The 22622-nt window shown below is 36.0% G+C and overlaps 1 pseudogene across 1 annotated transcript; it reads right to left on the minus strand.

Annotated features, from left to right (window-relative positions):
- Window positions 1-419: 419 nt before the first annotated feature.
- Window positions 420-22316, minus strand: LOC308043810 (U2 snRNP-associated SURP motif-containing protein-like; annotated as a pseudogene). Its single transcript has 16 exons — window positions 22216-22316; window positions 21078-21144; window positions 20826-20989; window positions 19565-19727; window positions 18977-19056; window positions 17854-17941; window positions 16359-16481; window positions 15134-15290; window positions 14706-14801; window positions 14055-14121; window positions 12897-13059; window positions 5577-5687; window positions 3039-3157; window positions 1998-2174; window positions 708-794; window positions 420-543 (listed from the first exon to the last, which is right to left on the minus strand). The product of its transcript is annotated as a U2 snRNP-associated SURP motif-containing protein-like (transcript).
- Between the last annotated feature and the right edge of the window lie 306 nt (window positions 22317-22622).

The following is a 22622-nucleotide window of genomic DNA, read 5'->3' on the forward strand; positions in this document are numbered from 1 at the left end:
GATCTGGATCACCAGTGGGGCAAGAAAACAACACCTTCATTTTCTGTTCAGATTTTATTTGAAATCTAATTCAAATTGTCAAAGCTACAAAAAGGGGGAACATTTGAGTTATTTCTGCTATGTCACAACATTCTAAAACAAAATATCACTACTGCCAGCAGATCAGTTACATTTCTGATGAAACTTCTAAACACAAAAATGTTTCATTTGGGAAATAGTCACGATAAAGATATTTTGTACAATATAAAACAATGACAGGTCTACAGATACCAATACTCATGAGTAAACACGTGCATTCACAAAAAAAAAATAAAGTCAGGAATGCTGCTTTGTTTTTTTTTTCTTTAACAGACTGTTCAGGCACAAAAACAAAACCGCATTTCCAGTAAGTGACAGCATCATAAAAAATATTAACATTGTCAGTGTTTGCTTTTCTTTGACTTCTTGTGAGATCTGTGAGGAGAACGTGACTGAGACCTGGATTTTTTCCCTGACTTTTTAGGGGATCTGGATCGTGATAACATAACAAATACTTGTGTCAGTCTAGAGAATAGGCAATATCTACTTCGGAAATGAAAAACCATAAGCAGTATCTAATCTAGATTTCTTTTCATTAAAAAACAAACCATAGGACAGGAGCTTAATGTAAGCAAATTACCATTGAAAGACTGCACGCTCACTATAATTCTAGAAGTTCTATGGGCTACAGAAGATTTGTCCTTAGAAAATAAAAAGCTAATAGAGAAGCAAGTGATCTTCTCGATCTTTTGGGTGTCCTGGAGCCAGATGGCGACCTGCCAAAGAATCAAAAAATAAAAGTCAAATACTAACTGATAATACCAACTTTTTCTATTTGGCTATTTTCTATTTTACTAGTTGAGCTAAACAAGGTAGAAAATGCTTTTTCTCTACTAAGTGGAAGAACGGTATCGTGCTTTTGACAAAAAGACAATTTTTGCTTTATAAGGTTTTTAATATATTTTGGGCTTAACTTCGATGCTTAGAATCCAGAAGAAAAATAACACTAGTTCATATCTTTCTTAAACCAATATGAGGAATTCACAGCCTTCCACATATGCCCCAACCACCTTGGCTCTTGTTTTAATAGCAGCCTATATCTATACAGAAGAGAACAGAAATGAAAAATGACACCGAATTGTGTTATGCTGAAATACTTCTGATTCTCATTAAGCATGTTCAGCTTGTGATGCAACCCCACAGAAAAAGAATGGAAACTGAATAAAATTACTGCCAGCTAACCCACACCTAATACATTAATCTGATATAATCTAAATTGAATGACCATCATATTAACTTTAAAAGAATCTCAAATACTTTTCTACTTCTATTTGAATTCCTAACTTATAGCACAAGAATCCAATTACTATAAATATGTACTATGATCTTCTCAACAGCAAAGAATTTTTCTCAGCATGTCTGAGGAATCTTATATCAATAAGATACTCTACACCTCTAAAGAAGTGGAAGCTGAACTTCTGAGTTCTGAGCCACAAAAGCATCAATACAATAATAAAATCTCACCCTGAGTTTAGCATTAACTAGAGACAAATACTTGTGTCAGTCTAGAGAATAGGCAATATCTACTTTGGAAATGAAAAACCATAAGCAGTATCTAATCTAGATTTCTTTTCATTAAAAAACAAACCATAGGACAGGAGCTTAATGTAAGCAAATTACCATTGAAAGACTGCACGCTCACTACAATTCTAGAAGTTCTATGGACTACAGAAGATTTGCCCTTAGAAAATAAAAAGCTAATAGAGAAGCAAGATACTTTGGTTAAAGCACTGTTTATCAAAATTATCAGCAAACAGGTAAACGAGAACACACAAGTGAACGGCCTTGTTAACAGCAGGCAAGGAGGAGGCTTTGCCTATCAAATATGCTCTGCTAAAGACCAAACAAAAAACTCAACCAAATCCACACCTATGTACTTAACTTTTCTGCAACCTGACATAGTGAAGATATCAGCTTACCTTTTGCCTTTTTTACTGACATCTCTGGGAGAATCTTTATGTGACGATCAAGAACGTGAACTCTCTTTGTGGGATCGCTCAGAGCGCTCTGAGCGTTCTGATTTTGGTGATGGAGATTTTGCCCGCCTGCTGCCGCTGCTGCGGGACGGGCTGGGTGAAGCGCTGTGTCATCTTTTCCTTTGTAAAGAAAGAAAATGCAGTTATGTACATATACATGCTTAGAAGTAAAACTGATTAAGAAAACTGATTCCTTTCCGCAGATGTTTTCCTTTGCCAACATAACGTTAGATCATTTTAAGTAATTAAAAAGTAGTAGGCTTTTTATGACTTTAAAAAAAATAAATCAAGTTCAGCATGTGCACCAGACTTTCTCTGGTTGAAAAAAATTAAGGCCAGTGACTCATTTTTGTTTACTGCAGTGTAAAAACATCGTTGCAAGTTCCTGAAAAGCAAAGTATTTTACCATACCTACATTAATGCCATGGAAGAGTTGGGCTATACAAGTATTAGAAGATCAGAGTGTACAATCGACTATCCTAAAACTAGCTGTTTTGAAGAATTTTCACTATGAGATGAATAACATTTAGGTCACTGCAAATTTCTGGTGTGATCTCACCATAGTTTTCTGATTAATATTCTACAGTCAATTTACTGCTAAAGAGAGCTAAATAACCTGTTTTCAACTGGTCAATATATTTGGCTTAAATGAGCCAAAAGGGAATTCCATTGAAAAAGGCACATCACTTGGGGCAGGATAAAATCAACAACGCCTTTAAAATTTTGAAACATGTTTTAATATCCAAAGCATGGAGTTTTGTGGTTTCGTTTGATTTGCTGTGTGGGGTTTTTTCGTTGTTTTTGTTGTTGTCTGTTTGTTTGTTTTTGTTGGGTGGGACTGTTTTGGTTTGATTTGGGTGGGTTTGTGCTTTTCTTTCAAAACAGATGTGTAATACCATGTCATTTCAAGGCTGCCAAGGTAATACAAAGATAGTAACTGTGAGGTTTTTCCTCACATCCACTGTACTCCCAGGGAAGCCATACCTCTCTTTCCTTGTTGGTGTACATTCCTCCTTCTCCTTCTTATCTTTGGACCTGGATTCAGATTTATCTTTGTCCTTTTTGTCTCTCTCTCGTTCTCTTTCCAACTCTTTTTCTTTTTCCTAAATTATTAGAAGCATTCATGATTTCAGATAAGCTTGACTAATTATTACGTAAAGACAAGCGAATCACAAACAGCATAAAAGGACTGAGTAGTAAAGGTACAAATGGTCATGCCATACCCACTCTCCACATTGTTACTACTGCTTTGTACACAGCAGAAACATTTATTTTAACACAAACACTGACAACAACATCAAAGATGTCACTTTATGTGAGAAAGTCTGAGTATCTAATTGGATACAGTCTTCAATTTTACAAATGTTCAGGGAAACTTTACAGCTGTATCAGATTTTCTAAACTAAATTAAACATGAAATAAAGGTTTTTTCTAGTTAAAACATATGCATTCATCTTCATAAATCCAGACTGAAAATTGAGGTAATTTCATAACTACAAGATATTTAAAGATAAAACAAAAATATAAGATTCTGCAATAACATCTACTCTGTCCAACCCCCCCCCAAATACGGTCCATTTCCATATACCAGCAGGACCATTCTGAAAGAAAATATATACCCCGTGCACACCTCATTTGTCTGTCAAATAGTTAGAAAACTAATTATGCAGAAATAAACCTAAACCATCAGCAAGTCTGTGTACAGAGATGAGGAAATGTGCTTCCTTAAGTACTGGCATAAATTCCTTCCATGACAAAAAATAAGCGATTCCCTGCATATGTCGTAAAGACAAAGAGGGGTGATTCAGGTAAATGAAAGAAAGAGGGGAAAAAGAAAAGGATGGAGGGAGATAATAACACAAGTGCAGGAAATACCAGGACAGCTGCACTAATCTAGTCTCACATTTTATTTACATGTAAGACTCAGCAATTAAATTTTAAAGTGTCCCTTATTGTTACACCTACCATTGCAAACTATTGTTAGATTCCACTAAAATCAATGGGCTCTTCAGATATGCCTAGCTTATTTCATTGCATAACTAATTATTTCATCCTGATAAATAAGAATAAACAGTATTTTAAGTAGCTATGAGTTCCAACTCTCTTAACAATATACAACACTAACAGGAAATTTACTCTTGGAAGGCTTATTCTATAGTCAATTAGAAAAAAAAAACAATGACCAATCACCAAGTTTGTGGGAAATGCAATCAGAACTAGTATTACGTTATACAAACCAAAATTATTATGGCATTAAAGCAAAATATAAAGTTATTCCCTTAACCATGGGGTTACTATTGTTTTAAAGATCTGTTAAGATTACACTAAAATTTTTCTTAACTAAATATTATGTTCATTAGTGAAAAATGAAAACAGAAAAAAAAAAAGAATTAAAAATCTTAAAATATTGCAATCTGGCTGAACTAATCCAACATGTGGCATCTAACAAGTATCATGATTATGATTTCTGTTCTTACAAGCTACTGTCTCACTAAACATTCCAGGCTTACTGCACAAATCAATTCTTTCTCCAACTACAGAAAACACTGGGTAAGTGGGAAGTTTTAGGATACGATTACAGTTAAAAATTACTTATAAAAGTTACTTGTAAAAATTGAAGTCTTAAGTGTTAACATCAACCTCCAATTCGTGAAGGATCTGCTTTCTTAATTTTTCCAAGTCTCTCTCTTCAAGGTACCGTGCAAAATTACTTTAGTGAATTAGTCAGATATTGAGCACCCAATAACGCAAACAACAAATGACAGAAAAACACCTGGTGAAAACTGCCCCTTTTTTTTTTAGCTTCCAAGAACCTACATGGGTATCTCACTTCATCATTCATCTGCCAGGCCATGAAACTAGATTAGAGAAGCAACTGCCACTTAGTCTGTCTCACTGTGTTGTCCAAACAGGTTACATGTTCTTTTTTTATGTTTCAAAGATTCAAGATCACATGACATCGTTTATGTGATGATAACTTTTAAAGCTGCTCTGACTTCATAGTCTAGAGAGGACTACTGAAAACGGCAATGAAATGGCACAGAATTATTCACTTTTGGGTGACAGTGCGAGCTGGAATTATTGAGGAAATCTTAGACAATGGAGAATCAGGAGCACATACGCTGCTTAATACTATTTTTTTTCTCTTCCTTTGGAAGCCTTTAGCACAATGGATCAATTGCTAAAAGCAAAATGAAAAGTCTGATGAACATCTTCAATTGACAGCTCTCCATTTCCCACACCTAACAGGTTGGTTTATGTAGTAGATCTAGAACTGACCTATTCAAGGTTTCAATACATTCTAATGATATCCATCTGCACAGTGTGAAATATATTATTTTGACTAAAAAGAGAGATTATATCTACCCTGCAGAAAGCATTTGGATTTAGACATGCACTTTGACATTGCAGTAGAATTTTAACGAGAAGCATGTATTGTTACGTTTAATGCCACGTTACATTTGATAAACTCAACAGAAGCCTATCACAGAATCAGAACCAAACATAAAGAACATTTCTTACCCTCTGGAGCAGCTTGTCTCTATAGTGTTCACCCTGTTCCTGAAAACTCTGGCCTGGTTTCTTGGGTCTTTTCCCAGACTCTAACTCATCCTGAAACTTCATCACCTTAAGCTGTGAAAATAATACTGACCATTAGGTTATTTGGCTTATGATTATCCAGTTAGGCAGGTGGCTGAAAATGAAATTTCTATGATTTATAGTCTGTTCTTCATTCTTTCGATACAAATTTGTGCACAAAAAGACACTAACTTTATTTAAACTGGATCAAAGCAACAAAACCACACACTTGTCTCCAGGCACCTGCAGTTGTTTACAGACATGTTAAGAAATAAAAATAAAGGGATTTTTGTCTGTTATTTTACTAAATTTTGTTTCCATCATTAGAACATTGAACTCTTATATTTCTCAGACCATCACCCGTTTTTTTCTTTTAAAATGAGATCATTTGCTGCAGGTGTCTTAATACATCGTTTCAACTTCTCCTGCCTACTCCAAGTTTTACTTCAGAAACTGACTTTTTTCCATTCAACCCCAAATATTAAAATCAAATGACTGAAATAATTACTACATAAAACAAATGCATCTCCTCTTCAGGGCTGTTTGCACAGAGTGAATGATTTGAAGTAATTTTTTTTTACTACCATAATACTCTTTCATGTACTGTCAAGCTTAGCAACAAAATTCAGCTCACTAGTGCGGCTAAATATAACACTAAATTTACCACAATAATATCCTCAACTGAGTCACAAAGTTAAGCAAATGTCAGAATTTTTGTATGTGGGTATTTTTTCTGCCTAGATAAACTAAAACCTTTCTCCAAGTTGATTCTCATTATAAAACTTCACTCACATTTGTCAATTCTTTATCCTTACTGCCAAAGCCTTTTACAAACAACCCTTCAATTTCTTCATATGAGGGGGTGTCTCTTTTTCAGGGTGGTGTGGAGGAGCTTGGTAATAAGTCACATTGTATTTGTCAGTCCTCTTCCAAATGCTTATGCTCTGATCTCTTTTTATTTCCTGGTTTAATAATGACCTACGCAGTCATATATACAAGTATATTTCTCCAGTGCTTGAAGTTTCATTTTTAGCAAACACACAAAACATTTTTCTCTTTAGAAACATTTAACTGTTTCACACTGAAAACACGCAGAGGAAAGGACTTTGCAACTGCATTCATTTTGATTATCTGAAAGGATTCCTATTCTCCAGGTCCTCAATTCCCTAATTATGAAGTAGGCACAAAATCAAACCCTAAAGTTTTTTCTTCCTTCTCAAAAGTAGGAAGCCAGGCTGCATATGAAGATATCATATACTGTAATCAGCCCTTCCAATTACTGACTGAGCATTCTGCTCACAAAAACAAACTAATGACAAGAACAAATATGTTAAGAAATAGAAAACCCAGGCAGGGATAAGCAGTACTCTGAACAGGATCCACTTCCCCTTCATTTACAGAGCTTATGCCAACAACATATTTTTCATTTTATTCTCAAACACAGTGGAATAACTCTGCTATCTTGTACCATGGTAAATTTCTGACAAATGTTCTGCTTACCTCCCCCATTTACAGAGTATATTCTATCTGTGCTTCAGCATTTTTCATTTTTGCTTATAATTCAGCCAATTAAATAGCAGCCAATGGAAAACTGACATCAACTGTTCACATACCACTCCAGTTCTATAAAGGCATTTTTTAAATGCCCCCACCCCCCTTCAAATGCAGAAGTTTCAAAAGCAGGAATACCTCTTGGAACCATATATTAAGTGTCTCCCTGCACCACCTGTTCTGGTAAGAAATCAAGATTGCATTCTCTACCATCATGTAAACTCCAAGGCCACTAGCTGCTTGCATAGCTCATTCTGAACAGAGGAAGTAAAGAGGAGGCTGAACTGATCTAGAAGGTATGAACATGCCCATGACGCTCACAAAACTTCGACTTCATTTTCTCTATTAAATCAACCAGATAATTTAAAGAGCAAACAAATGACCACCAAAAAAAAAAAAAAAAAAAAAGAAAGGAAAAAATCCCACCACACCCCCACAAGATTTCATTTTCATTTCTTGACATTTTTAGCGAACAAAGCTGTGACACTATCTCTGTTTAATCATATTTTGAAAGCAAGGATCCACAAGTCTATAGCCCAAAGAAATTAAGGAAAACTAGGAATCCGATCAACAGGCTTTACTTGACTTAATAGACTAATCTGGATGCAAAGAAAAGCTGAACTTCTAGCAGCCTGTTCCATGCATGTCACACAACCCACCGCTGGCACGAAACATAAAATGCCGAGAGAAACTCTTTGCATGTCACCTTTCCAAAACCCGTGGGCAGAGGTGGGGGAAAGGTGGTCATAAGCACATGCCTAGAGAGGACCATAGGAAAGCCTGTACACTAACCATTGCCTCAACACCTCCCCAGGCTCCAACTACGTTGTCACCATATGATCTCCTGAGACAGCTGTGGTCTTTTACATGCCAATTATCAGTGGATCTCTCTTCTGCATACTCCTGTGTCACCCTTCAAACCCATGAAAACTGGCTGATTTTAGAAAGATGCTGTGGGTAGAGGAAATTGGCTTTAGTACATCCCCTGGAAAAGGAGATTAAGTGTTACAGAATGCCAAAATGGTATCAATAGCTCACTACAGAAAGATCACTCTCTTCCACCTTCCTTCCCCACTCCTGCAGTCCAAACAAGGGGTTCCCCTTCATCTGCCCTTTCAGCAGCTGCTATGATTGGCTGAGCCTTCCACAAGCCAGATCAATGCACTAATCCAGCAGAATCATACTCCTTGCCTTCAGTATTTCTTCCCTGCATTTGTGCGATGTATTGGCTCAGGGGAAGAAAGAGCAGGTGCCAGAGCTCACAAGCAGGATCAGGACATTCCCTTTCAGCAGAGGTGAGCAGTTAGATCCACTCATCCTATGCCGTCACGTATAACAGCTTTTGCTACATGCTCCAAGACATCACCACTGTAACTATCTTTTAAAAGAAAAGGAATTACTTAGGTCCCAAAGTCCAGGAAAGAATTCTCTAAAGAATTCTACTACTCAGAATTACTATATAAACTTACATGTTTGGCTATCTCCCTTCACCACATTACCATTCATAGCATATTTGCCATAGTGAACACTCTATTGATCTCTTCCTGTAGAATATATGATGTTTATACCCCTATCATGCAGTTCCAGATACACCCTCAGGAGAAAGAGATCCTTAAAACTTAGGCTTAAATCTGCTTAAGCATCTAGGGATTAATGTTCTAAGCATTCCACTTCATAAACTTGCCTTTAGAAAGAACTAATATATTCTCATTAAATTGGTTATTCTTTAATTATTCCTGTCCAACAGACAAGATCTATTAAACCTGTTCATCCTTCGGAGTGGATACATTGTATCTAGGCTACCTCAGAGTCATTAATACACTTGGTAATATAGAAGGGGAAAATTTTTCAAAACCCAGTGCCAAAACTTTGCAATACTGAATTCTTAAGACACAGCAGCCTCCCAGGCTAGAGAGAGTTCAGAGGTTTTCAGAGACTGCAATGCAGAACTGTCCAATACCACTGGAGTTCCCGTGAACAATCTCAACTGAACACTCCAATGCATGGACCATATTTTTCACTAACCATGAGGAGGTATCTCTCATAAGTTCAAGATAAACAGCTCTACAACATGCCTATTGTCTATTGGTTCTCAACTTGAAATTTCCCCCTCTCATTGAGAGCTTAAAAGATTCAGCCATTCCTAGAAGCTGAGGTCTTGACTACAGACTAACCAGTAAGCAGCAAGCTACAGACAAGAGTAAAATCTTGCTATGATGATTCATGGAAACCAAAGACTGATGTAAACTGAAGCCCTGCCCATAGCTTTTTGCATTTTGACAGAAGCAGGTGCTGCTGTGGGTAGCCTCCCTTGCTCAAAATGAATCTATTTTCAAAACCTGTTCTTGGTTTTCTAAACTTCTGCTGATACTGAGTCCACACACAGTGGTCTTCAGGGGAAATTAAAAAAAAAAAGAGGTTATTCCACATGTACACAGGTCAGAACATAAGCAGCCACGTTCAAGCTGCATGCTACATACTAGGATTAACTAGGAAGGTATCACCAGATGCTTGATGAAACATAGCAATTTGCGTTTTATATGTAATTTCACTCAAATCTAGACTGATTACAGACAGGAGAGACATCCAAGCAAACCAAAGTGGTTTGGTTCTCCTTAAAGCAGCCTCACTGCAACAAGTCCTACATTTTGCCAAAAGCAAAGTATTTATTTGAAAGCCTGAGTTTTCCAGTGAGTCTATGAGCAGTGAGTCTGTGAGCAACAGTGTTATCAACAACAGATGACAGCGACACTGGTGTACACACGTGAAATACCTCTTCAGCGGTAACAGACATCTGGCATGCTCCGCCACACTCACAGGATGCCATGTCTTGGAGCTAAGAGATTCCTCGCTTTTTTCTTTGTGTAAAACAAAAGTACATTCAAAAATAGACCAGAAAATGCTGAATTAAGATAGTTATTATCTTCTAAGGAACAACTACTATAAACAACAAAACTATTGGCCAAGCAAGAGCAAATTTGTCTCATCTGTTATCATTAAGCCACAATGAATAAGATATTTAATTAGATATCTTCTTATAATTTTGCAGTGGCCACAAATGAGCAAGGTACAGAAACCTCCACAGACTATAAAGACCGAAGGGTTATATTCTTTTAGTGATGGTTACAAGCCTCAGATATCTCCGATGACTTGATGAACAAATATGTAACAGTGAGTATTCTGCATACTAAGCACCATAATCTGAGAAGGAAAGAATGGAAACTGTATGGAATTTCAATTTCTTGACAAAGGTATACAGGGCCTTGAAATCCAGAACACACAGAGGACAATGCTGCCTCATTTTGTCTATGAGTTTTCGTACACTTTGAGGACAAACGCTTAATGAATAATTTAGGCAACATAAAATTCCCATTTTACTAACACTTCATGGCACTGAGGTCTCTTTACAAAGAGGTACACACGTTTATTTTATACGTCCCTGGGGCAGGGAAAGAGAAGATACACATGCACAGTACTGGTAAAGACCATTCTGAGATTTGAGTTATAATGAAAAGCAAAGTGCTAATCTTTCCATATGTAAAAAAGAACAATAAAGAAATCACTGTTCTTTGGTGTTAAAAAAAGCTCTGCTCTTGCCAAGTTCCAGAAAGAATTCACACTTCAGCAAGGTTAGCAGGGGTCTGGGGGCAGGCGGACAAAGCGCTAATAACCTGCCTTCTGGTCACATGGCTGCAGTCAAAGCTTGTTTCTTACTGCACCTTCCTCTCCCAGCTGACTGCTAAGTGTGCCAAGAGAAAGAGTTGCTGTTTGCATGCATGGATTTCCAAAAAATGCATTAAAAAAAATGTGTTTCAGCTTCCCTGGTAGTCACTGTGTAAACTGACAATCAGACTTTGCAGGTTTTTTTGCCAAAGATTTTACAGGACATTTTTAACGGTGTATATTAGATGGTGTCATTGTTAAAGCTGGTTGGGCTTTTTTGTTGTGTTTTTTTCTGTTTGTTTGTTTGTTTTTCCTCAGTTCCTCCCCTCAAATTTAATAATGGATGTGTTCCTTGGCAGGCACTGGTTACATACTAAGAAGAACCTTTGAGCATGAACATTTTAAAGTAGTATAGGGAGTACTTTCCAGTTGATGACAGACTTTAGGGGAAACTTTACATTTTAAGTACTTCTACATAGTGTCTGAAATACTCTGAAAATGAAAAAAAATTACAATCCTTTTCTGGTGATTCTAAAAGTCTGAAACTCAGATGGTAATTTAGTTACCATAAGGTATAAAGATGGCAACATGCACTTGAAAACCTGAAATATTTACCACCTAAACCAGTTACTGATGGCATACATTTGGGAAACAAATTACAACACTTGTGCAGTGTAAAATTGACAATGCTACAAGTAAATCACTTCCTAATCTGCCTCCATGACTGCCAGGATCACATCTACAAAACAAATACTCAATCTGAAAGGAGCCCTTTCCGTAACTGCTACAATCATTATCACAGAAAGATGAAAACTACTTTCACTTCTGTTAGTTTAACATCAAATATATGCTACAGAACTACTGCCATCGTGAGTCAAGTCAGACATAAATCCCACTTAGCTCTTCTCAAACTCAGAATTTACTCGCTTCAAATGGGTATGAATCATGAACTCTCAAACTGCTACACAAAGCAAGAGGTTTCTAACTGCTTAGTTACAGTCCATTAATTTTAATAATCTGCATTATTAAACAGAAACATATTTGGGAGAAACAACAGTTGTGACATTTTAAGATGTATAAGCAATAATATTTTAAAATAATATTATGGGCCTTTGCTATGTATGATTTTAGCTAACCAGCACATTATAGCATAAATGGGTAGGCAGCCACAATTCCACCTTCAAAATATTACCTGAATTATAATGTGTCACTTGGAGATGCTACAACTGCAACAAGTAGTTTAGCATTTCTTAATATCATTTTAATGCAATGAACAGAACATGTAAGAATTTCAGTATTCAATGTATCATGAGTTTCAATAATGAATACAAGCTGGAAAGTTGCATGCAATTTTAAATTTTTGCATGGCACTGTGTGACAAAAAGGCTTTGCTGCCAGCTCATGCTAAACTCAAGTTACAGTTACCATCTCAGTCAACCACAAGCTCAGAAGCCAGCATGAAGACATCAGAATCTGCGCTCATCAGCCCTAACACCTATGCTTGGAGAAAGGATCAAAGAACAAGTGAGCCCTATACGTTGCACGTACATCTCCAATTAAAATGCCTGATTTCCAGGACCACCCAGTTCTGTTGCATCTACTTAATTTGATGGCTAACACAGTGAAAGGAGCAACTTTTAAATGCAATAAAATAGAGACACTTCGAGGCAAGAGACAGAGAGAACAAGAAAGGCATAGGACTACGGCCACATCCAAAAGTCACTCCTGCTTGCCCAGAGGAGGGAAGTGTAGAGGAGCCCAAGAAATCTAAGGCTACCAGTGGTACTGAAAAAGGACTCTGAAAGAGAAGAATAATCCTCACCATGTAACGTCCCCCAACTCAATTTTTCATTTCTTCCTGCATTATTTTGAAAGCCAAAACAAGGCAAAGCAAGGCTGTAAACAAACAAACCTCTATAAAAATACACTGGACTGAAAAACACACTATATAATAGGACTATAATTATTTCAGTAAAAATAACTCCCTATTATATGTAGAGAACTCAGGGGTGGGAGGACTGGAAAGATACTGAAGGGTGGAACACTAACCTCTATCTCTCGGAGTTTGGCATGCTTTTCTTCACTCATTTCTGAATATTTGACTGATGACTTCGATTCAGGCATTTCTTCTTTAATGGGATTGGAATACATGTGTTGCTCTTCTGACTTAGAACTCTGGGTGTCTTCCTCATCTTCACTTTCTTCTTCTTGACTTTACAGAAAACATGAAGAATTAACCAATATATATATATAAAAGACAATTATCTGTTACAAAATTTGCTACCTCTCCAACTTACTTTCTATGATTTGAAATCTATTAAGATGTTATGTAAAAGTCTGAAAGTAAAAAACAGTCCCCATCTGTGAAACAGATAGCTTCGTAATTTCGTTAACTTAAATCATTAGATTTTCTTACTCAGATAATATATATATATATACTTTTCATATACACAGCATGCAGAAGAATTCTTTAAATTTACAGTCACCAAATCCATATCTAACTCTGCTACAAAACAAGTCCCCTACCTCATCAAAATCTCTTTAGGAGCCGTAGCTGAGCTTTTCAGATACAGTAAGTTTTATAAAAGAATAAAATTTACTGCATTTTTGGATTTTGGAGACAAACCTGAGACATGGCAGATATTCAAAATTATATTCCCAGACTGGCCACTAGAGTGCTGTCGTACTACATACAATGCAGTAAGATATTTACAGCATTACTAACAGACGCCCTCAATTGCCTAAAGAACAAAGTTAAAGACTGCCCAAAATCAACAGATGGTGTGGAGCTTATGAGCCTCCAAGGAAACATCTACATGAGAAAAGTAACCATGGTGTTTGTCTCAAAAGCAAAAGGCAGAGGTTTAGAGACATTCATACATATCTGACATCAAGATTTCCAAACTGCAAGATACCACCTGAGCTCTTACTATTTGACATTAAGTTATCAAATCATCATCAATTTAAAGATTATGGTTAACAACTCTATCAAAAGGTGCAATTCATCATGTTAGAAAATAGCTATGAGGGCTGAAAGCACGCTGTACTAAAAACCCAATTTTTCTCCATTTTCTTATTTTCTTACTCTCAAAATTTCATTTTTGTTCTGCTCTTATAAAAAAAATCTCTTTTACAGGGAGCTTCACAGACACTCAACCTTAGAGGCAGAAAATATATATGTTTTCATCAGAATGAAAAAGTATTTACTTTTGAATTTCTTCCTCCTCAGATTCTTCATGTTGGTCAAAAAGCTCCCACTTAGAAGTAGTAACAGCTAGAAGAGACGATAAGATAATTGTAACAACAGAAAAAACTGTCGCTTAACCTGAAAAGTAGTACTTGTAGATATAAAGAATACAATGTGATAATATTTAGCAACATCTAGAACTTAATAAAGGCTTTCTATTTCATATGAGTACTCAAAAGTGCACATTATCCAAATATTTACTATTATACAGAGCTATTAACCTACACTGCATTTCATGTTTCACTAAATCCTTCAAAAGCAGCCAAATATTTGTCAGTTTGTAAAATCTTATCCTGCAAACAAACATTGAGAAAGACTGCCAACTGCATACCCAGAATTTTTTTTCAACATTTATTCTTAATGAACTGGAAATTGTTTTTAAAGGTTGGTAGGTTATTGAAGTAAAATAACAAAACCAGGATACATTCTTTACTTCACTGAAGTTACAGCCAAAAAAAGAAGTTACAACTTAAAATCCTACTGTATTACTACAGAAATCATATTAACACTCTTAAACAAGTCAATTTAATATAATCACAAAACAGGTGACTTCAAGCTTTTGGGTTACTTTAGGGAAGTGTTTTATTTTAATATATACTTTGAAAACTAACCCTGAGCTTCCAGTGCAGATTCATCCACTGCTTCCCACTTTGAAAGGGCAACTTTAAATATCGGCTCGTTCTTTTTTGGGTCTTCAGCCATATCCACTGTTATCGAAAGAGAGACAGAGAAATCATTTCCAAAGCTCTTCAAAAGTTCAAATGAAAAAATCATAATACACCAACCCGATTTAAATACTGAAGCACATCATACCATTTCATTATTTGCAAAGAAAATAAATTGGGATTTGGAACCCGATGTGCAAAACACCAGAAGACACCTACTGTGTCCCTGAAGCACTAACAATTTAAAAGCAGTTTTTAAACTAGCTCTTCTGAGAACAAATTGAAATGAATCAATTCAACATTTTGCAAAGCTACATGCTGCATCATCAAAAATTAAAGATTCAAACTGAAAGTAAAGTTGAAGCATTTCATACAAGGAACTCCATCAAGATCGTCATCCAGAGATTTAATTGGGACTCCATCCAGATCATCAATAGGAGCAGCATCAATCGGAATTCCATCCACATCTTCTAGCGGAGCACCATCAAGCTCTTCCTCAATGGGAGCACCATCGAGATCATCTGGTACTTCCTGAAAGCAAATAATAATTATTTCAATAACAAATCTACATTGCTTTTCTTTACTTCTCCAATTATTAATTGTCATTTTTAAAATTACCATTTTAGTTTTAAAAATACCTACAATCCAAAAAACTCAACTTTACCAATTTTTGCTATCTAGTACAATTGCCTATTGCAGAGGAAAAATATGACAATATCCTCCTACCAAAAGTTATAAGCAAGAACTTGGAATTGTCCACAATATACTGGAAGCTTTGCAATAACTGTATTCAAAAAAAGAGAACTTATCCTAAACATACATCTGTTTATTAGTGTTCACTATCTCAATTCTCTTAAACAATATTTATACCTAACTGTAAACAGATCAGTACACGTTCACTCAGTGCTAATGGCATTTTAGAAATTTTAAGCATTGAGCTTCAAAATATTGAATAATAATTTATACATGTCACTATGCAATAACTAAAACTCACTACATACTCCGCTTAAAATAACCTCTATCAAAAAACAAAAGAACAAAACAAAACAAAGATAAATGCTGTAGCACAACTAGAAAGTTTGCAACTTACTGCTCTAATACAACACAGCCAAGGTCCAAGTAGAATATCACCAGTGTAAATGACCTGTCACAACCTTCCTCTCGAGGCAAGCTCAGATGGCTCTACTGCAGCCAAGCGTGACACACACAAAAAGAACTGGATGTTTCAGATAGCCAGATCTCAAGCTATCTAGGAATTAAAACTAATGCCTGAAATTCTAACTCAAAACTCACAGGCACATACTACAGTCTTTCCAATACAAAGGAAATACCTATTAATCTGCACTACTCCTTGCTCTGAAACAGTTTCACAATTTAACTCCATCACAGCACCTGATTTACAAGCAATAAATGCATAAGCAGATTAAACAGTATTTGCATCTGAAAATATCTGTTACATCTGTATTTAAGAGCAACGATTCAGAGGAAAAAAAGGTTTATTCACCCTAACAGAGCTATCAAAATTATGCTTGCCAGCCCTATTTTGTATTTACACATATGTCCTCACCATCTGATGCCACCACTGCCATGGTCACTCACCTCTGTTTCTTTATCTTCCATGATATTTACAAGCCCCAAGAAAATACTCTGTAGTTTGATGAGAAATGGTTCTGCATAGATGGCCCAGTCCTCCCACGCTCGGAAGCATGTCATTACCCGTTGCTAGAAGCAATAGGACAAAAAATGCAAAAAACTTTTACTAAGAAACTTTAAATGATTGGAAATACACCACAGAGAACTACTACTGCAGACAGCTACTCCTAAGTAGTTCCATAGTAGAGTATATTACAATGATACCATACCGGGCAAGACTAGTAAATTTACAAAACTATGTCTATAGAAAGTACTTAAAAAACAAACAAACAAACAAACAAACAAATAAATAAATAAATAAAATCATACTTTGGTTCCATTTTCCCTTTAAATTCCTGTTACATTATTAATTTCAGCTGTAAACAATTCCTATCCCAATGGTAAATTTTATTTTGCCCACCTGTTCAAAGCAGGTGTCTCTACTAAATGTAACAGAAAATATCTTTACTTTTCTAAAACAGAGTAACTAAAATTAACATGGGCTTACTCATGTTATTTCGGTGAAATTATCTTCCTGCTCTCACTTTTTGGTAGAAGTATATTTGAAATGATAGGCCTTCAGCTCAAGCTTGACACATTAAATGTAGCTGGAGAAGTAGCTATAAAAATAATCTACTGCCTATCTTTACCATATAATGGAACAAACAGTTTTAAAATAGCAGAAAACTACAAATGACTCTCAGTCTAGAGCTACTGGGAGCAGAGAAGGTAGGACAGCCAGGATAAAGACCTTAATACAAAGGTTACAGTATAGTTAGTTTTTCTGTATTTGAAGATTCTGCTTTAAAATAAAAGAAGAAAAGAAATGTAGAGACATCTTTTAAACTACTCCTACATTCATACAGTCCTAAAATTACATTCGGCCTTTTGACAGCAACTAAGCGGCTGATGTGGCTACCAGCAAAAATGAGCTTGACACCCTTGTTTTAAACAGAAGAAAGAAAAGCCAGGCTGAGCATGAGAATGCTGAGAAGCCCAGCCCTTGATCTCAAAAATCGCTCTCAACTACCCACAGTGAGGCAGCTTATTAGATCTCAAAAAATGAAGCCTATCACAAAAATATTAAAAAGTAACTTTATGCTGTTATGTTCAGCAGTTTCTTTTCACACTGAGGAGACCAAATTTAGTTTTGACACTGAAATAGAGGTGGTCCAAAAATAATCCAAAACTTGAAGGCCTTGTTTGCAATTCAAGTACTTGATAGATAACGTCTCAGCTCTGCAGGGGTACATCTACCAGCACACCTCAGCTGCTAGATGCTCATTTTCTTCCTTAATTTCAAGGCTATCTTCGCAAGACAGAAAAACTTAGGTTTGTTTTTTAAAAAAGGCTTAATTCGGAAGCTTGAGGTTTAAACCACCTATCATAGTATGCAATCTCTTGTGCAGGAACATCTATTTATTTGACTTCTATGTCATGTAAATAACAACGAAATACATACCTTGAAATTTTCAGACTGTAAATGGCCTTGTATTATACGGTAAGTAGCATTGAGATCAGAGAATATCTGACATAATTTTGTTTCAAAACTAGAATTAAACATAAACATTTCTTTAGTTAAACTTTGCAACGTATGCTTTCTGGACATACATAATTCATGAAAATACCTGGGACACAGGACTCAAAAACACAAGGTAGCCATAGTAGCCATGAACTGAACTATAAAGCAAATAAGATTACTACATGTTAAATCACCTTGGACAACAACAGAACTGTGAAGGGAGATTTTCACATCTGCTGCCATCTCTTTATACAGCCTGGAAAGATTGGAGGAGGATAAAAGGAGTTTTACGACCTTACATACAACGGAATAATTGTCTCAAATTTCAACTTGTATTTTTAAAAAATCCTTGGTTATGTTTCCATTCTAATTTACTCAATGAGGCCCTCCATGAAAGCACAGTAACAGCTGCCCAGCTTCTCTTGAGCTTCAATCAATGTGCAAAAAATAAACTGTCACAGCAAAGACACACTGCAATGAGAAACATGTGCAATCGCTAGAGTTTTGTAACATGCTGAATATTCCCCATCATGCCACCCTAACTTTAGAGAGACTCCGGCACACAGACACAGTCACTTAAGTAGGACAAAGACACTCTCCCTTGGACATTTTTCCTAAATTCTGCTCAACACCCTAGAAACAAAGTACATAATCTCTTTATGAGTTCTCTTAACTTGATGGAGAACTATAAAAACATATTTTAATTAAAAAAAAATATATATTCAAAAATTGACAACTTCACATGGATTATTATCTATACTGTAGCTTGAATATTATTTACAGAGTCTCTTTCTGTAAAGAGGCTCATGAATTATTCTCACCTCTCTGAGGCTCCATGTAAAGTGGTCCCTTGCATAGGACATTACAAAGTAATTCATCCCATGCACTAACATGCTACATCTTATACATTTGCACGAAAAGAGACATAAATATCAGTGTTGTAACAGTATCCTCACAGAAAAGTGTGAATTTCTCTACAACCACATGCGTGCGGAGACGTACAAAACTGAATATAAGGATATTCTTTTTTTTAATCATCAATAACCTAAAATATTACACTTACAATTTTCTATAGTAGGAAGCCTTGGCAACTTTGGCTGAAGAGTTGTATAACACATCCGACACTAGATATAATCATGCAATCTGCAATAGAGAATGTTTAAATTAAGCCAACTCTAGAGTTTAAATTATCCTTAAACTATATGCATTTTTCCAGAAAGAATATAAGATGAACTACCTAAAAGTACCAGATTAGAACAAAGCGTAACACAACCGCCATATTGTTAATAAACATGCTATGAGGCAATTAGCCCACTGTTATGCTACAGTGTAACAGCCACTGTAACATGATATTACACAGTATTACAAAGGACAGATCAGGGCATTTCAATTTTTATTTCCTTGTTTGAACAGACTATCCTGCTGTTTTCAACTTCACAGTAAGGCAGAACATGTTTCAAAAGCAGGTTCAGAACGAATAAAAATATATAATAAAATCCCACAGGAAAAATGCATCCTTAAATTCAAGCCCACATTTTCATACAAAACCTCAATGCTATCTGAAACTTGCGAAATAATGCTTGAAACTATATGCACAGGCTGCTAGGTGAGCTCTTCCCCCCAAATACAAGACTATAGAAAATCTCCACACCTTCTTAAGTAGAGGGGTCTTCAGAATGGACAACAATTCTGTAATGCAGTCCACCATTTCTTCAGCAGCTTCCGCGTTATTTAGACAGAAAACCGTTGCGTCACCAATATCATTCTTCCGGGGTGTTAATCCACGCAGAATTTCCTCTAACCTGTCCCTCTGTCTGAAATGTCAGGAATTGTAATACTTGCAATATAAAATTAAGAATACTTTGGGGATTTTCCCTTTAAAGATGTTTCTGATTTTTCCACCTTAAGGACAAAAGCAATTTTAAATATTTTTACGTTATGCTGCCAGAGTCTTTTCAGTGACTCATGGACATATGCATCCACGTGATATAAATAAACAAAGTGCAAAAAATTCCCACTCAGTCTTGACTACATACTGAAATAAATGAAAAATAACAGAAATACTTAATGAAGCAGATCAATACCTCCTTCTAGATTTAGTTTAAGCCTAAATCAAAATGGATACATCTAAAGCATGCAACTAATTTCTGCTGTGGAATAAGAAACATTAGATTAAGAAAGCTAATATGAAGCAATTATTTCATGTTTTCCCTGACCTCCATACATAGAGAACACTCTCAAAAGAGCAACTTTTTGAGCCTTTCAAAAAGATGTAAGAAATAAATTATGTATTTAAAATCTCCAGAACCATGACTGGTATCATAACTACGATGAAAAGAATAAAACAAGAAAAAAATCCCCATGCTAAGCACACAGTTGAAACAATAACAGCAAAATTAAGAAAATAATTTATGTATTTCCACTGCCATAGCCATCCCTACCACACCTGGAATTCACAGCAAAGAACACTCATGATCTGTCTCTTCCTGCTTATTAACTGCCCCCAATTTTAATTTCTGATGAACAGCATCAGTAAGTTTGAAATTGTAATAACTGTTTAGATATTATGAGATGTCAACCATGTTGAGAAAGGTGCTATATACTCCTATCAGCAGACAGGAACATATAGCAAAAAACTCTCATCTTCCCAATCCCCTTCAGCTAAATGGTTAATAACAACTGGAATGAAAAGACTTGTTATTCAATGATGACAAATGAACCAAATCCCCAACATATTTAGCAGCAAGTATCATCAAAAAAAGACCAACTAAAAAGTGTTGAGTTTCTAAGTAATATTATGACAAGCATGACAACACTTTAGGGATGACGTGTTATAACTACAAAAAAGCAAAAAGAGAAGAACAAGCATATTATCAGTTAAAACAGGACTATAAAGTGATGGGAGTTCATACTCTTCCTTAAGTGCACCCTTCTTGTTAGGTTCCTCCACAAATGCTTCTGTTTCTTGTTCTTCTGACATCCCATGCAAGAACGGATTCAGTGGTGGTGGACTCCAGAACGATCCATTTTTGAACATACAGAAATCTTCCGTCCTCCACTTGGTTGGAGCATCTCCCTACAAAGAAACAGAAGTATTTTTATGTTGGTGTTCTTTTTCTTTCATTATGCTTCAAGTTACAAATTGTCACTAAAATTCTACTTGCCTGAAGAATTGAATAAAGCTTCCATCTATAATACACATGGGCTGGAGTCTGGTTTTCAAATAAAAACCTAAACCAAAGAGCAAAGAGGCACAAAGCATATTACACATTATTTAAATGAAGTAACAAAAAAAATCACAAAACCCTGTTCAGAATCCCACATCAGCTACCGAGTGAACTCGGTGAACAGCTAAAATCATGTACACGTCCAGCATCGCTGTGCAGAACGAGCAACTGCTCCATGCACATACACATCCAATCCGCAAAGCAGAGAGCAGAGTGGCACAAGGTGCCGCATCTCTCAGAAGTTATAAGCAGAAAAAGAACAACTGTGCAGCTCCACCATAAAGCAGAAGAATCATCAGTGCAAAGAATCACTATGGGAGCAACTGCAACCTCTGCATAAGTGGTGCAGGAACTCACAGGTACACACCTGGGTTGCTCAGATCTAAATGACTCCAAGTTTTCCACCAGTAAATTGTCAGTCAGAGCTCTAACAAGATGGGAGGGGGCAGAGGGACCAGCAGCCCATTTTTAATGGGCAGGATATTTTCGCCTATATATTTTCTCAATTTGGACAAAGAAAACAAAATGAAGCACTTAACCTTACTGCAAGCGATACATTTTTAAAAGTTCATTGAGTGTTTCCCTGGTTTCTTTTTTATTCCATTAATGACAAGAGCTAGACATTCTGACAACTCCATTGTGTCAGCTGAAGTCTAATCCTTATTCCTATTGTTCCTATTGACATCAAAGAAGAATTACTCCCAGCTCTTGTTGAAGGTAAGAAATTAGGCTCCAAGAAGACTGGACTTTATATTGAGATAGTCTGTCGGGGGGGTGGTAAAGGGGGAGGAAATTTTTTTCTTTTTTTTATGCTATTGCTTCCACTGATGACTTTGAATCCTTCAGAAAGTAGATATTAAATGTTACTTGATTTATCTGTTATATAATTTTATATATGTATTTTATAGTGGGTGTATAGTATTTTTTTAACACGCACACACACACTAGTAACAACTGGAATAAAAGTGCAGTCTTCATAAAAAGATAGCATAAGTATTTGTACAGTTGTAAAATGCAAAATATTAGCAGCAGTGAATATTAGCACTATTTCAAATTGAAGCAAAGTAATAAGCACCTGAACATTGGATTGTTGATTTCTCGGTTCATGATTATGGCTTCAAACACAGGCCCTTCTCGTACCACAAACTCTATCATTCGATGTATCAAAGCGAGCAAATTCCTACAACAACAACACAGTTAAAGAAAAATTGATTCAGACCTAACACTATATAAAACTACACTCCACCTAAGACACTACAACTGTGCAGAAGATTATTTTGCTGCCTTGTTAAGAAAACAGTATAAAAGATAAGGTAACATGGAACATATTATAGTCTTGCACCATAGACACGGGCATTCTAAAATAATGACATGCCTAGGAGTGGTGGAGTAAGAATTTAAGAGGAGACCTCATTCCTGAATTTCCACGGCTTAGCCTACAACCATCTCTTGCTTAGCAGAAGCTTAATAGTCTTTATGCTT

Source organism: Nesoenas mayeri, assembly GCF_963082525.1.
Source record: "Nesoenas mayeri genome assembly, chromosome: 9".
Taxonomy (NCBI): Eukaryota; Metazoa; Chordata; class Aves; order Columbiformes; family Columbidae; genus Nesoenas; species Nesoenas mayeri.